This window comes from Bombus huntii, chromosome 6, assembly GCF_024542735.1.
Source record: "Bombus huntii isolate Logan2020A chromosome 6, iyBomHunt1.1, whole genome shotgun sequence".
NCBI classification, from domain to species: Eukaryota; Metazoa; Arthropoda; class Insecta; order Hymenoptera; family Apidae; genus Bombus; species Bombus huntii.
Genome location: NC_066243.1, coordinates 1,130,892 through 1,147,219, shown reverse-complemented (window position 1 = coordinate 1,147,219; position 16,328 = coordinate 1,130,892). Strand labels below are relative to the sequence as shown.

General features: G+C 36.3%; 1 protein-coding gene and 1 long non-coding RNA gene across 5 annotated transcripts in view; one reads left to right on the top strand and one right to left on the bottom strand.

The window, feature by feature from the left end:
- LOC126866470 (tetraspanin-5) overlaps positions 1-16,328 on the bottom strand; it is a 123,948-nt gene that overhangs the window by 59,014 nt on the left and 48,606 nt on the right. The window lies entirely within an intron of this gene.
- The window catches only part of LOC126866487 (uncharacterized), a 32,436-nt gene continuing 28,931 nt past the window's right edge, over positions 12,824-16,328 (top strand). Inside the window, exon 1 of the long non-coding RNA XR_007689898.1 lies at positions 12,824-13,141. This is a non-coding gene — a long non-coding RNA (uncharacterized LOC126866487). The remainder of the gene's footprint in view (positions 13,142-16,328) is intronic.

Sequence of the window (16,328 nt, the reverse complement as noted above, 5' to 3'; positions counted from 1 at the left end):
GACAACTAGATAGTTAATCTGCAACTCTCGTCACCACGGATCTGTCACGTAAACTTGAGGGTTGGCTGATAAAATAAAAATAGTCGAGTCGTAACACAACTATTAATTTTGTTTTAATTACACTTTATTACAAATTCAGCAATCAAACTGGAACACACACTGAATTAACATAAATCACAATTCACTCCAACCACGTTATGTAAAACTTAGTTACAATGATACGTTAAGTACGCGACTGTTATAAGGGTAGAGACCGGTAAAGATATGTTGACTATTCTAAGGATACAGAATAAGTGAGTCTTACTGACGATACTGTGTCTGAGGAAAGCTAGGGGTGGGTGTGTCTAAGGACACGGGACTATCGGATTTGTTGATGACAATTTTGGTTAAGGAAGTGGGGGCAGTAGACACCGTCTGCGATTGAACAATAAGACGGTTGGTGGGCCAGGAAGGGTTTTAGCCGCCCTCGAGAGAAAGTTGCTAACGCAAGATACCGAACGTGAGAAAAACCAACTTTCCCGTGTCAACCCGTAGTAAACAATAAATGTAAAGGGGCACTTAAAATAAAAGACACTTGTTTGGTCTGAAGGATCTTAACTATGAAAACGCCAAGATCCATGGTGGGTCCTTAAGACTATTGAGGGTACGCGCCAAGGATGTGCAGACATCTGGGCGCCATCCTGCCCACGGTGTGTAACCTGGTCTCTGATGTGAATTGACGTTACTCTCTCTCTCTCTCTCTCTCTCTCTCTCTCTCTCTCTCACGCGGACCACACTCTCTGGACAATGTCACGTAAAATAAAGAAAAGAAATCGAAGATGAAAATAAAAAGGAGAGAATTTATTTCCTAACACTTTGTTTACGCTAACGACAGTTTACTTCCGAACTGCAGCTGTGACTTTCCAAGACCCTCGATTTCTGCTGCCCTGTGTCTATTCTCTTCGTCACTTTGCATAGGCAAACGTAACATATCCTCTCGTAAACGGGCGATATTTTCATTCTGTTTTTGGATACTGTCCAATATTGCTCGCAACATTGGGCCAGTTGAGGTAGAGGTTTGAGGTTCGTTTGTCTTAGGCATTGCTGCGTTGATTTTGTTACTTTCGGACGAAGACGAGTCTTACTCCTGCTGAAGCTAGGTTTCCTTTCACCGTAACGCACAAAGGAATCCAGTTTACCTTTTATCGTCACACCACTTGCTTTGTGATAGTTTCTTCGTTGTTGCGGATGACTGTAGTCCCAAATAATTCTATCTTCCGTAGATGATGAATGTCTTTTGGTTTCTGAACAAACATTTTTCACTATCCTGGCAGGATCGCCAAAAAGGGCCCGTAAAATAAAAAAAAAAGAAATCGAAGATGAAGATAAAAAAGAGAGAATTTATTTCCTAACACTTTGTTTACGCTAACGACAGTTTACTTCCGAACTACAGCCGTGACCTTCCAAGACTGAAGCTCTTACAACTCGGTCGCATCTCTACACAAGTGGTTATCTTATGAAGTGGAGAGGACCCCCGGGTGTTGGGTCTGGGCCCTGGACCTGTTGCTGCCGCGTGCAGTCCCTTGCCATCTGGTGAGTGTCCGTCATCAGACCATCGGTTTTGAAATGTGCCGGTCATGACACTAGCAACAATATCTCCCGATTCACACTCTTTGGCTTCTCAACTCACACTCTCTGACTTCTCAACTAACACTGGCCATAAACTCGTCTTTGTCCCTTAGCATCCCTTTGTCTTTTATCTCAGCCCCATCACGCACGTGTTCCGCAACCGTTCGTGGCCAGGGTCACGCAGGCCTTTTCTGCGAAACTATTCGATTGAAGGACAGACGATACATTGTTAGGCCTGTTGGCACTTCGGCTTTCTGGTGACATTGTTTATAGTTAACCCGATACCTCTCAGGCCTTTCGTCCACGATACTATAATATTTAGATTTAGAATTAATTAAGAAATAAGCAAAATATTTCATAGTTAAAACAGAAGGAAACATTTCTCGTGCATCATACACGTATGCACACACACACATACGGTCGAGAATTCGTTTATATAATACATGTACATTAACCGTCAAAAGTTTGAGTAGCATCAACTTCGTCAAATTAGCAGACGAGGTAATATGTAGTTTGCTCGAAAATGTGTGCGAGTCCCGCATGATTCAGTGCGTGTCCTCGCATTTTATGAATCCGAGAACACCCTTGGCCAGTGTATAGAGAATAACCAGCGCTCTTCGTGAAACTAAAGCCTCGTCTCTGTTTAAATTTTGACGAACGTGTCTGTCAAGTTATATTACCATTTTATTTATTTATACAGAAGTTATGAGACAACGACGTTAAAACGTGAGAAGCCGAGATGCTGAAGCAAATTATCGTTATACAGAATCGAGGTGACATAAAATTTTTTTTTTATTTAGTTGTTTACATTCACAATTTGTCCGATTTGGACATTTGGTAGAATTTTTTGGCTGTTTGATTATCATGTGTATAAAATGAAAAATACCGATTTTCATGTCTCCTATCGAGAACGCGGTTAGACCATTTGCGCTATAAAACCGACGTTCGTGGTGTTTCGTCATTCAATAATGATTCTTTAATTCGGTTGGTTATGGACAGGGAAATGACTTTGCGTTTGATACGTGTCGAAGAGCGTCGCACCGGATAGCATAAATATTGATCGGTTAGCGGTACTTGAAAAATCAATAGGACGCATGGTTTCAACCGACTAGCCACTGTCCATGGTACACCGTAGTTAACGTGCTCGACGATTATTCCTACGCAGAATTGCACACGCCATCATGTAAATTTCATACGGGTAGAATGCATATCGCATGCGTTTGATGCTTTTATATTGATATTAAATCAAATAGTATCTACATAATTTGCTTTCATTTCGATATACATAATTTCTCATCATTAGAGACTGTATTATAAATTTATATGCGAAATTAATACCACAGTAATAGATCATAGAAATACGTGGTATTTTATTATATATATAAAAGTTGTCGATATTGATAAATATTCAATAATTATTAATAGAATTTTATACAATTATTAATATTAATTAATCCATATTAACACGTTGACTGCTACGACACCCGTATTCAGGTGCCAGCAAAGTTTCTGGTCGAGCCGCGTAACCCATATTCGGGTGTCGCTTATTTGACTACTTGCGAAGGATCGTCGTAGGTATTTGAAAAGATATTCCATAATAATAAAACTGTTGAATTGTTATAAAATAAAAATACGAAAATGGTTTATTAAAAAAATGATTTAGAATGTAAAACTTTAAAGCATTCTATACATAGGTGAGGTTGGTCGGGACAATTTGGACAATAAGTTGTTGTTTTCTTCAAATTCTTTTGTGCCTTTGTTCGGTCCATTCGACGTCTTTTATTCGCATAACACAGTTTACACGCGCGTCTAATGCTTCTTCCGGCATCGTTTTTCCGAATGGCGATATTATGCTGACTCCATCGAAGACAAGGATCTTTTGTATTTTCAGACGACCCTAATAATTTTCCAACTAATAATTGTCTAAATATTCTAATATTTATATTTTTCTTGTTGCGATTTTGTAAACCGTCAAAGCGTTTACAACAGAAATTTCCAGAAGGAATTGAACGCCAAGTTTTCTGTACCATTCGATTCCTTTTCTAATTGTGGTGGCATAAGAAACCATTTGGTCGGAATAATCTATACCACACTTTCCTTCGTTATATTCAACAACAGCTAGTGGTTTTAATGTTGCGAACAAACGAAACGAAAGATCATTCTCGAGGCCACCGCTTGAACGATTCGCATTGCTAAAATATCGATGGGAGCACCTAGCAGAGAACGCTTGGTACTGCTGCACGCGTGGCCTGACGGGGATTTCTTTGAAAATACGCGTGGCAGTCAACGTGTTAAGTCGCCAAATGAAGTTATTAGAATTTTCTATTACTTAATCTCTGATATTACTCGGCTGTTCCCTCTTGGGAGACATGAAGAGCTTACTGATGATTACATAGCACAAAGAGCTTACTGATAGCACAAAGTTACACAAGCTCAAACTTTTCTCAAAATTCGTGTTCTCCTGAAGTGTGGCTTTTATATCGTATAAGAAAACAAATAAAGAAATGAAAAATATAGATTATACTAATAAACAAAGATTGTACTAAGCTACGAGCCTCGTTACAATAAACGATACGTGCACACACACGTATACGTGTTAGCGGCGATGCAATTTCGTGCCACGCCGTTATTTAGCTTTATGATAATTTATGGATTGGCAGGATGCTTGAGCAAATATTTGGAAAGTCGATAGCCGGTGACTGGAAGTCGTGAAACGAGGTATGAGGTATCGATCACCTGTTTAGAGTGAAACAGTTTGGCGAGAGATAGATTGGTAGAGAGATAGGCTGACGCCAAGCTACCCGACGTTGCATTGACAAAGAAAAAGAATAGAGACTTTGTTTATAGGATCTGGCTACGAGATGGAGGAGGCAGTGACGTATTCTGATAAGCAAGATGGGAGGGACCTCACGGCACACAGGAATTCATTTTTAACATACACATATCTTCAATTGCAAGATTATTTATTATTAATATTACTATAAATTTTTCATTTTTAAATAAAAAGTTGTTATATCATGTTTATAATTGTATGTTCTTTGATTTTTCTAATTTGGAATTTATACCATTAAATATTTTATTTTCGTTTAAAACTTTGCTATTTACATATTCGATATTTCCCTTATTTCTAACTTTTTTAATTAGATGGACATGTCAGTTACGAAAATTTTCATACCGCTATTTAATTTTTTTTATTTATTTATTTATTTATTTGGATTTTACAATTTGTCCAGTAGGACATGTATTTAATTTTGTCTCTGACTTTAGAGAGTAAAAACGTGTGTCGCAAAATTAGTTGTCTCTACATTTCACTACGATTATTATGTATGTATTCCTAAAAGGAATTGAAAAGATTAAATCATCTAATTCATGGAAATTTTGGAATAAAATTATATCATAAACTATAGAATCTTCAATCTTTTTAATGTAATGTTAAGAGAACAGCGCGATATTATCCATGATTACATAGGACCAACAAGATATTAATTATAATATTATGTCTACTATTTGCATGATTTCACCTGTACATATACACCACTGCTCGTAAGTATTCAGGTATTTTGAACGATTATATATTGTATTGTATATTGTATCTAATAAATAAATCGCGGGCGCTATGTCAGATGCACAGATTCACAGTAGAGAAATCCTGTACAGATCAGACGTTTGTATCAGATACACAGTAGTAGAGTCCCGGAAAGATCAGACGTCCGCATCTGAACGCTTTCAATTGGACACAGCGCTCATACCAAGAGAATCTTTTTTCTTTTTTTTTTTTTATTTATTTATTAAAATTACAATCAATTCTCGCGTTGAGAATTTTTAGTAATACCAAGAGAATCTGAATACAAAGAGTTCGTCAAGTAACTAAACGGTTCTATAGGGTTTAACGATTACAAATGCACAAAAACATTCATTTGCGATTTTATAAAATATATAGCACAATATGTGAAATGTTGTTGGTTGAATAAATTTTTGTTAATCTCTTACAGGATAATATATTGTGGATATCAGCATGGGTACCAATATATTTAACGGACAATGGCAGTGTAATAGTTCTGCGTGCATCTGAAGATATAAAACTAGACGAAGAGGTAATAAATTTTGTCTCCTTGCTGTTACTAACTTGTAAAAAAAGATTTCTCTTTGTTCTTTGCAGGTAGCTTTTAACGTCTTACGTGATTCCATAGATTTGTATCTTCGACTTGTACCACGGAAAATATATGGAAAAAGTATAGTAAGTTATGAAAAGAGAGGAAGAATTTAGAAATTGTTCACTTGATATGTATGTTGAATTAATATTACAGTTAATCTCGCGTATAATATAATTTTTAATCTTATCAACTTATACATAACTTGTATTTTATTTTTATCTTGCTTCGTTTTCCTTTTAAATAGCTAATTTGTTCTTATTATTTTGACAACTTAATTTTTCTTTTCCAAAAGCTGTACCAGCCACACGAAGTGCTTGGAATTTTGTAAATTTTATAAAATACAAATATCTTTGTTTTCTCGTCATAACATGAAGTTTCGTTGAAATATGTAACAGTCTCAATCTTTCTTCTTTTAATACTTTTTTCATGTTGTGATGTTATTTCCTCGTCATATATCACATTCCGGTAATTCGTAGTAGTTAGTTATTGTACTTTAAAACGTTCTATCGTATGAGGGATGTTACACAAGAACTTTTATTTGTAGTCTCCCGTATTATTTTATTACGGTATATTATAATTAAAAGTTAGATATGTTAGACTTACTCACTGTTTATTGCTCGTACAACTAGCTTCAACGAAACAACATTAATATTGGTAATTACGTATTAACTTGTAACACCATCAATTGTTATTAATATCAACAATAAACCATGTTCCACTGTTTAGTGTTATTCTTATTTCAATATCCTTCCATATATACAACCCTGTGCTATAAATTAATTAACAACGTAATGCCTGCAAAGCAATATTTATTTTATTTCTTACATATTTCATAGAAATATCGACACTAAACACTTTCTGTTCTATTATATACACTGTTTGTTCTATTGCATCTTCTTATTTATTTTCTATCTATATATTTATGCTGTATCTTATTATGCTCGTAATTAGCTTATTCCAACACCTTCGTCCCCAATTAACTCGTGCAACAGATGTTTTACTGCAGTAGCATAGCTACGATTTTAAATCATCCTGTTTATATTGCAAATTAGTATGTTGCATTAGCGATTTCGATTGTATCAGGTAGAGCGGAAGATTGTACATACATTTCAACTCTCAAACTTTTATGTATAAGGGAAAAGGAGCGAAACAGGAAGGAGTCGAGGGAAATTGGGTGAATGCAGAATAGCGTTCGGGATTTTCCTCGCGAACTTTACCGGCTACTTTCATTCAAGAAGTGGAATGCACTTTGATTGTGAAAAGTCTAAAGTAAAATTTCTGCACAGAAAATCTGAAGAAAAACTAGTCACGAGTAAAAAAGCCTCGAATGTATAATAACTTTTATAAATTCTTGCTTCTTTTTATTAGTTCAAGTTAAAAGTAGCACTTCCGTTTAAAAGTATCGGGACACTCGGTTATTTTTAATTTACAAGTTGTAGTTTGATTGCAAAATTACGGGCAGAAATCAGATTCCGATTGTGTGTGATTTTGTCTTTTATAAATATCGTAATTATTATACACATATAGTCAGTCAATAAAAACTACCACCTGAAATAATTCGTTATCTAGTGAATTTATCAGAATAAGTTTCAAGTGAAATTTATTTTTTATTTATTTTATTAGTTATTATTTATAATATTTGAGGAGCTTGGGCAGATGGGTACATGTTGATTTTTTAATGAATATATTTCTTGAAACGTTAAGAGGGTCTTGAGTTTCTTTAAATTAAATTAAAAATTTTAAGATAAACAATGGAAAAAGAGTTTTACGATTTTTGGACGTAACTTATGGGAAATAATTCTCAATGCAAGAATTGATTGTAAATTTTAATAAATATAAAAAGAAAACTTATGGGAACAGGTTCTGCAAAACTTCTTCTCTGGATGATCTCAGATGATCGAAGACAAAGACTGGCGATGGTTTTTTGCGTGAAAACACGGCGACGACAGATGGAAAAAGAGCTTCCCATGCAAGTTTCTTTTTTTATTTACAAGTACTTTACAATCAATTCTCGCATTGAGAATTTTGTGTAAGTTTCTCTGGCGTGGCGCAGTGACATGGCTAATTATTTATAATATGTTAATAAACTTATTAACTCATTATAAGTATAATTCATAAATAATAATATTATATGTACGTAAATATTACTTGTTAGAAATATCTAGCTGAATCTAGTGCTTAGGTCTGACGGATAGTGTGCCATGCAAGTTGCAATAATTCCAGTCGTCATTTCCAATTGGTTACACGCGACGAGAAAGATTCAAAAGGAAGGAAATGGGTGCCGCATCGATTGACCGAGGAAGAATTGTGTACGGTGTTTAGATGATCCGCGCTCTCAGCGAAACAAAAAACAACTTATTTACGACAATCGTAACAAGGTGCGAAAACACAATAACGCGAAACGCAAACGAACGTAATTAAATCGATGGTTGTTGACCTTTTCCAAGTCACGGAACACTTTTCAGATTATAAGAAAGATTTGCGAAATAGCAAAGTCATAAAGCTAGCAGTATATAAAATGTGCATAAACTTTCTATTAAAATTTAGAGATATAATCTCTATTGTACGACAACGATGGCTAGTCCGAATGAAGATTCGTTACACGCCCATAAACCTAACGCTAACCCGACATATATATCCCATATTTGTAATGCAAAAGTGATCTGTTTACTAAAAAACCAGCCCAAAACGCTGTGTCCTGAAACGTAAAGTTTAAACAGTATATTTCTCTTCGAAACACTCACTTTCTCTCTTCTCTCATTGTGTCTAAGGTATAGGTCTGTTAGGTGAGCCTTACTGAAGAATTCATACTAGCAGATCTTGGACGAAACAGTATATTTCTCTTATGACGTAAGTATATAATTATAAAAATATAAAAGACGTACATTTTATTCTACGATAATCCTATCTCTATGTGCAGTAAAATTAAAGACGCGAAATTCGACGTACGAACTACGCATTGAAAATAAACAAACGCGTGTTTCAGCGTTTCTCGAAATTCAATCCTTATGGGGTGGGAAAAGTGTATGTCTGTCTCAGAAGATAAAAACATTGACAAATTCATATTTTTATATTTCAGATATATAAAATTGCGATTCTATTCGAAACTAATTAGACGAATCGTTTAACTATATTACGAATATTACGAAAAAGATTCCTTTCTTTTGATCCTCTTTCTTCTTTATCGAACAGTGTTGAAATCTTGTGAATCTCTGCGACGATGTAACGACGTTATCGATGTACAGTCTAACATCTATCACAGTCGTTTAGAAGCAAAAAAGTTTCCGAAAGTTTGACAATTCGCAGAGGGATTATACCGTTTTCAAAAAACCATGAAAAATTATAGAAGTTCTAAAAGTTCCAGAGTTTGAGAGAAGAATAAATTTCTCCGATGGGTAAGTTAACAAGCTACGTTGTTGGAGAAGATATTCTGAATAAAAACTAAAGTAAAAGTTTTGGACAAAATTTATAACGATTCGAGTGGACTTTGTTTAAAATTGATCAGCCGATCAGTTTCCCAGTTATCCTGCTCGCTAATTTACGAAAACGCGATTCCCAGAGAAATACGTGGAAAGTTCCTAGTGAAAATATTTACAGCTGAAAGACCGATCCACAGACTTTGTTATTCCGAGGCTACAGCAAGCCTTTCTTTTCTTTAAAAAACTTCAGTCGAGTGATTTTTTTCTATTTGAAAGCTTTTTCGCTTCTCTTTCGAGTTAAGACGCTCTGCTTTTAGTAGCCGTCTCTCATTATGCGAATCGACAAATACTTTGCACTGTTATCCAGTCACAAAGCACATCGCTTCTGTTAATTTTACCAATAGATAAAAATTTTCGTTGCTGTTGTCGAATATCGTAGCGGTCTGGTAAAGGTCAATTACGCTTGTTTTTGTAACTTTCGAGGGAATTTTGGCAACACGAAAATTCAAAAACGCTTGAAACTTTGCACGAACGTAGTTCGTGCGATGTTAATAGCGAAACGATCTTTTCTCTAGCTGAAAAACGGTCCTTGGGGATGGAAACATTGCCCCAAAGAAATCTTGACGTTCCGTATTATCGTGAATATCTTAGAAACTGTATAAGACAGAAGAAAAAAGTTAAATTACAAGTTGTAGCATTTTCTACGACCTACATCGTGGATGTGAGAAATCTTCGACGAACATTCTTCGCGAAATTTACCCTCTTTTCTCTCAAACCTCTGTAAAAACTTAGAACCACCCATTAAGAAGCAGAACAAGATAACCCGAATGTTGCTCTCTGATTCTTGCGTTTTCTTCGTTGCCTTTTAGAACTTTTGACTTACGGGAACACTGTAGAAACTGTAGAAACACTGCCTAACTTCTAATTTCGATGATTTCTTAATATATATTGTAGAAATTGATATTTTGGGTATTTTGGGTTTAGTCCGTGCCTTTCGGCCTTGGACGAACTTTCGGTTTTACATCTCTTACATCTAATTCTCTTCTTATACGTCTACCTCCCCTCTTTTCCACTCTATTCTATTGCACTATCTTGCTTATTCTACCTCTAAAAACTAAGCATTAGGAACTATAAATTATCAACTAATGATTACAAGCTATTGCAACTTTGGTCTTTAGCCTCTTTGCTGTGCCTCCTTCTTGTCGTTTGCCCTTCTCTTCTCTATTATTGCTTTCAGTTCTGCTAAACCTTCTCCAGTCTCGTTTAGCGTTTATCCTATGTCTTTTGGTCCTCCCGTTATTTCACATTCTTCTATTACACGTCTTAGGTCTTACAAGACCGTAATAAAACCTGTCTGGACCTACGGAATCCAACTATGGGGAACAGCAAGTAACTCCAACATCGAAATACTACAACGATTCCAATCGAAAACGCTAAGAGCTTTAATAGACGCACCTTGGTATGTTACCAACGAAACCATCCATCGCGACCTCAAGATACCTACAGTCAAAGAGGAAATAGCAAAATATAGCGACAGATATAGCAAAAAAGTCAACAAACACCGAAACCCCCTAATCACTGGACTACTCGATACGACGGACCAGATTCGCAGGCTGAAGAGGCACTACCCGCTAGACCTAAACGTTAGATTCATTTAATTATCCAAATTAAGCATATGCACTTATAATACTTATAAATTATACCTATCTATAATAAGTATTAACTTATTGTAAATAAACAGCCATGTCACTGCGCCACGCCAGAAAAATTACTGAAAATTCTCAACGCGAGAATTGATTGTAATTTCAACAAATAAATAAAAAAAAAAAAAAAACGTCTTAGGTCTTCTTCTTTCCTTCTGCATAGTCTGCATCTTTTTTCCCCCTCTTCTTTCCAGTATTCCCTTGCTTTGGTCTCGTTTCCGCATCTGAATCTTGCCAGTATTCTTCTGTCCTTCCACTTCATCTTCCCTTCTAAGTACCTTGGTAATTTCTCTTTGCTGAAGGATATTTTCACACTCGGTTTTTTTTTTACAATGTAAACATAACCGTGCCTTTGGTGACGCGATTGTCGTACGACAAAACTTACTCGACGGGTACTCTAAGGTTAGGCAGGAAAATTAATCCTCTGGATGTGATCGAGAAAATTGTAAGAAAGAGGAGCACGCCGTTCTCTGGAAGACGTATGTTTGCTGAAACAGCGCTACGAGCGCGAGGAACTGATGGTCTCTTGTCCGAATACAGAGAGGATCTCGTCAGGGTAAAAACTAGATTTGGTAGTAAAGTGAAAAAGTCGAAGATTATAGACAAGTATAATCTTTATAGGAAGAGAATTGATCACGCGGATCGTTTCGTAGCGTACTACGTATGCGACAGAAAGAAGATCCAATGGTACGTGAAAGCTGGCTTACACACTTTCCACGTTATTATGAACAATGCGTATTTGTTGCATAGAATCCACACGGGAACGAAGATTACGTTGCTGCAGTTTAGAAGGGCGGTGGCTGATAAATTGATATATAGAAACAGGCTGCGTTTGGGTGCTCCGCCTAAATCGATGGTGGAAACTGTAGACACATTTGCCAGCAATATCAAGCAAGAAGGGAGAAACGAAGGTATGCAAGAAACGTAGGGCGTGTTCTACGAGAGGTTTAAGAAACGAGGCAGTGAGTTATCGGCCGACGTGCCAGGATAGGCCACGTTGAATACTTGAGTGGATGCTTTGCGGAATATATGACGTATAGCATAATATACAGGGTGGTTGGTAATTGGTGGTACAAGCGGAAAGGGGGTGATTCTACGTGAAAAAAGAAGTCGAAAATATAGAATAACAATTTTTCGTTTGAGGCTTTGTTTTCGAGAAAATCGACTTTGAATTTTCGCTCGGTACGCGTGCACTTTATCGCGTCTGGTTATAACGGATCTCACTGTAGATCGTTGTCTCGATGGAAAAATTAAAAAAAAAAAAATTGTATTCTATATTTTCGACCTCTTTTTTCGCGCAGAATCACCCCCTTTCCGCTTGTACCACCAGTTACCAACCACCTTGTATAATACGCAATTTCAGGTGGATTATTATACGTGTTGGTTTATTAAAGAGACGAGTGATAAAATTGTAATAGTCGGTGTATATCACTTTGACTGTGTCACGTAATTTTTAGGGGTGGTTGGTGAAAATAAAATATAGTTGAGTCGTAACACAACTATTAACTTTGTTTTAATCAACCTTTATTATGAATTCAGCAATCACAATGTAACACGCACTGAATTAACATAAATCACAATTCACTCCAATCACGTTATGTAAGACTTAGTTACAACAATACATTAAGTACGCGACTTATAAGGGTAGAGACCGATATAGATATGTTGACTATTCTAAGGATACAGAATAAGTGAAGTCTTACTGACGATACTGTGTCTGAGGAAAGCTAGGGGTGGGGGTGTCTAAGGACACGGGACGAAATTTACGACAGGAAATACTCGCTTGGTCCGAAGGACCTTAACTATAAAAATAACAAGGCCCCTGGTGGGCACTTAAGACTATTGAGGGTGCGCGCCAAGGATATGCAGACATCTGGGTGCCATCCTGTCCGTGGTGTATGGCCTGGTCTCTGATATGAATTGACGTTACAACTGCCACGCCAAAATCACACGTTTCGCTCAGGACGCCATAGGAGTATTTTTATTATTCAAAGCATATAATGGCAAAATAATAATAAATCGATGGTGTAAGACAACATTCTTCCCCAATGGACCGTTTATCTTATTGGTGATCACGGGTGACCATCGTGGCGTCTTGGTAACAGTCGATAGCGACATATTATAACGAGGCTTCGTTTATTTCAACAAACCATTGGCATTCGTTATTTCGTCGTAAGCAAAACGTCCAGAATATATTGTTGAAACGTGTAGAAGATATTAGTAAACGGTATTTGCTCGTTCTATATGTAATAGTAAGGTATGTTCACGCTTCTAACTTCAATTATACGATTATAAAGCAGCATTTACGATTATTTTCTAAGCTGTGTTTATAATAATATTCGTAGATTACCCCTCGAAGATATGGATGCAAACACAGTGCACAGTTAGATGCAAGATTTGTTCTCATTTTTTTTATCGATGTTCTAATAAAAATGTTTAATTGTTCAATGGGGCACTTTTTACTTCAAAGTACCTTCTATTTATCGGTTATATTCAAAATGCCCTAACTGTCAATTTTCATACAATTTTTACAATTGGCAGTCAAAGTGTTACAATCACTTTAAATACAAAATACAGAGGTAGTTTATACCGGTGGTAATCGTCGCTGGCTCAATGCTGCTGTTCGACTATACGCTCGCTATTCGACTGTATGACTCGCTATAATGATTCGTTATCATCACTGTCCTAGAGAGTGTCACATAAACTTGAGGGTCATATGATAGAAAGAAGGTTGAACCGAAACACAACTATTAACTTTGTTTTTCATTAAACTTTATTTTGCATTTAATAGTCACAACTGAGTATGCACTGACGCGTATGTGTAAATCAAATACGCGATTGGTCCAAGTGTAGAAACCGGTAAAGATATGTTGACTATTCTAAGAATAGAGAATAAATTTAGTGACTATGTTGTGACGGAGGAAAGCTAGGGGTGAGTGTGCCTAAGGCCTCGGGACCATCGGATTTGCTGATGACAATTTTGGTTAGGAAAGTGAGGGCAGTAGACACCGTCTCCGATTGGATAATAAGAAGGTTGATGGGCCAGGAAGGGTTTTAGCCGCCCTCGAGAGAAAGTTGCTAACGCAAGATACCGAACGTGAGAAAAACCAACTTTCCCGTGTCAACCCCTAGTAAACAATAAATGTAAAGGGGCACTTAAAATAAAAGATACTTGTTTGGCCTGAAGGATCTTAACTATGAAAACGCCAAGATCCATGGTGGACCCTTAAGGCTATTGAGGGTACGCGCCAAGGATGCGTAGGCATCTGGCTACCATCTTGCACGCGGTGTGTGGCCCGGTCTCTGATGTGAATTGATGTTACGAGAGCACGTTCGTTTATTTATATCGACCGGTGATATCGTAAAAAGTTCGAAGTGACTCCATTGATGATTACAAATAAGGGCAATGTTTTGCCCGGAGGTCGTTTACCTTTGAACCTAGCAAACCAAAACAACGTTGACACTCCAAAACACAACAATATGAGTTTCTTGCGACTCGTATCTCCCATTGACTCATGTGTCACTATATAGATAAGGATATTTTTATTTCAATACATAGCAATATTTGTGTTTTCGTAATTCTTATTTATCGAAACCTAACTCGATATCGTAATATCTAGACATCCATTTAAGGTCTAGGTCAAAACAAAACGCTATAATATTTTACCAAATGTCCTACTGGACAAATTGTAAAATGTAAATAAATAAAAAAAAAAAAAACAAAACTACGAACGCGTTTCCGACTTATGGAGCTATAATGCTTTCTTACATGGAATCATCACATAAATTCAATAATAAACAGAATACGTGAAAAAAGGAAGCAGATGTACTGGTTAACCAATAGAAAATCTAGATTAAACATATTGAATAAACTAAATACATACAAAACAATAATCAAACCAATCTGGATATACGGAGTCCCACTATGGGGGACGGCAGCAATGAGTCACATAAATAAAATAGAAACAGAGCAAGCAAAAATTTTAAGGACAATAGTTAACGCTCCATGGTACGTCAGAAACGAAGACTTACGAAAAGATTTAAAAATTCCAACAGTCAAAGAGGAATTCGCTAGATATGCAAAAAAGTATAAAGAAAGATTTGTAACACACCCAAACCAGCTGGTTGCTGAGACGAATAAAACCATAATAGAAAGAAGACTGAAGAAGAAACATCCCGCAGACCTCGCAATAGAAATAAAATAAACAACTTGGAAGATGGAACTCCGCTGGGGGTAACCATCCACACGTTATATTATTATACCACTAAGCTATAATATTTTACCAAATGTCCTACTGGACAAATTGTAAAATTTAAATAAATGAATAAAAATTGAAATGAGGAAAAAACCTGTTGTTTAAATGAAAAAATTGTAAAAAGGTAACCTCTACTATTTTCATCGTGATTTTGGTAGCAATTTTTTTTCGAAAACTTAGCAATTTTTCCAAAAATTCTTTCACACCAAACTTAATCTTAACTTGTCAGAAAAATCAACTCGTTTGGTCCAATCTTGAAAAAGTTATTCGATTTTAAAGCGTACACGATCTCGTCTGTGGTTCGCTGTATAGTACCTTTTGCACAACAGTGATTCCGAGAAAGCAAAAGCACGACATCAACCATCGTGCGAAATTATAATCTAAAATAGCTGCGCTAAAAATAAGATTTCCCTTCTAATTATCCCATTCTATTTGCATTTCAATTGTACCGTGATATCGGAACATCGTCTCGTTTGAAGTATCAAATAAATGCAGTCGATTTGTTTCACCTGTAGCATACGTACGAATAAAAACAAGGATAAAAAGTAATAAACAAATTTGCCGTGTACAGTTGAAACTTTTTTATATTGACACAGAATTTTATCAGTTCGACAGCATCGTGATCGCCAACTGCTATACACAGATAGAACAGATCCTGACCACGAGTTAGTCAGAATGCAAAAGCCGCGCCAGTTTTCTAAAGCCCGCAGGCTAATTCGAGGATAACAGTTTCCATGGAATGGAAATATTTCTACGTCGATATTCGATAATCGATTTTACCCGCGGGCATCGTTGTCGAGTCTATACGTATAGAAATGGCGAAAATGAAATTTATCGTCTCTTAGACGATATAGCAAACTCTGGCGAAGGTCGATAACGATCACGTTTCTCCTAGGTTCCTAAGGATATAGCTTAACAAACACGAAGACGGTACCCCATTGGGGGTAGCCACCCACATGATAATCAAACAGATAAAAAATTCTACCAAATGTCCAAATTGGACAAATTGTGAATGTGAAATTTTAAATAAAAAAAAAAAAAAAAGATTCTCCTAGGTGAGTTCGAAGATGGTATCTCACTGGAGGTAGCCATCCACATGTTACTTACCAATTAAGTTAGAAAAATTTACCAAATGTCCAGCTGGACAAATTGTAAAGTTTAAATTAAATAATAAAAAAAAGATGCCTT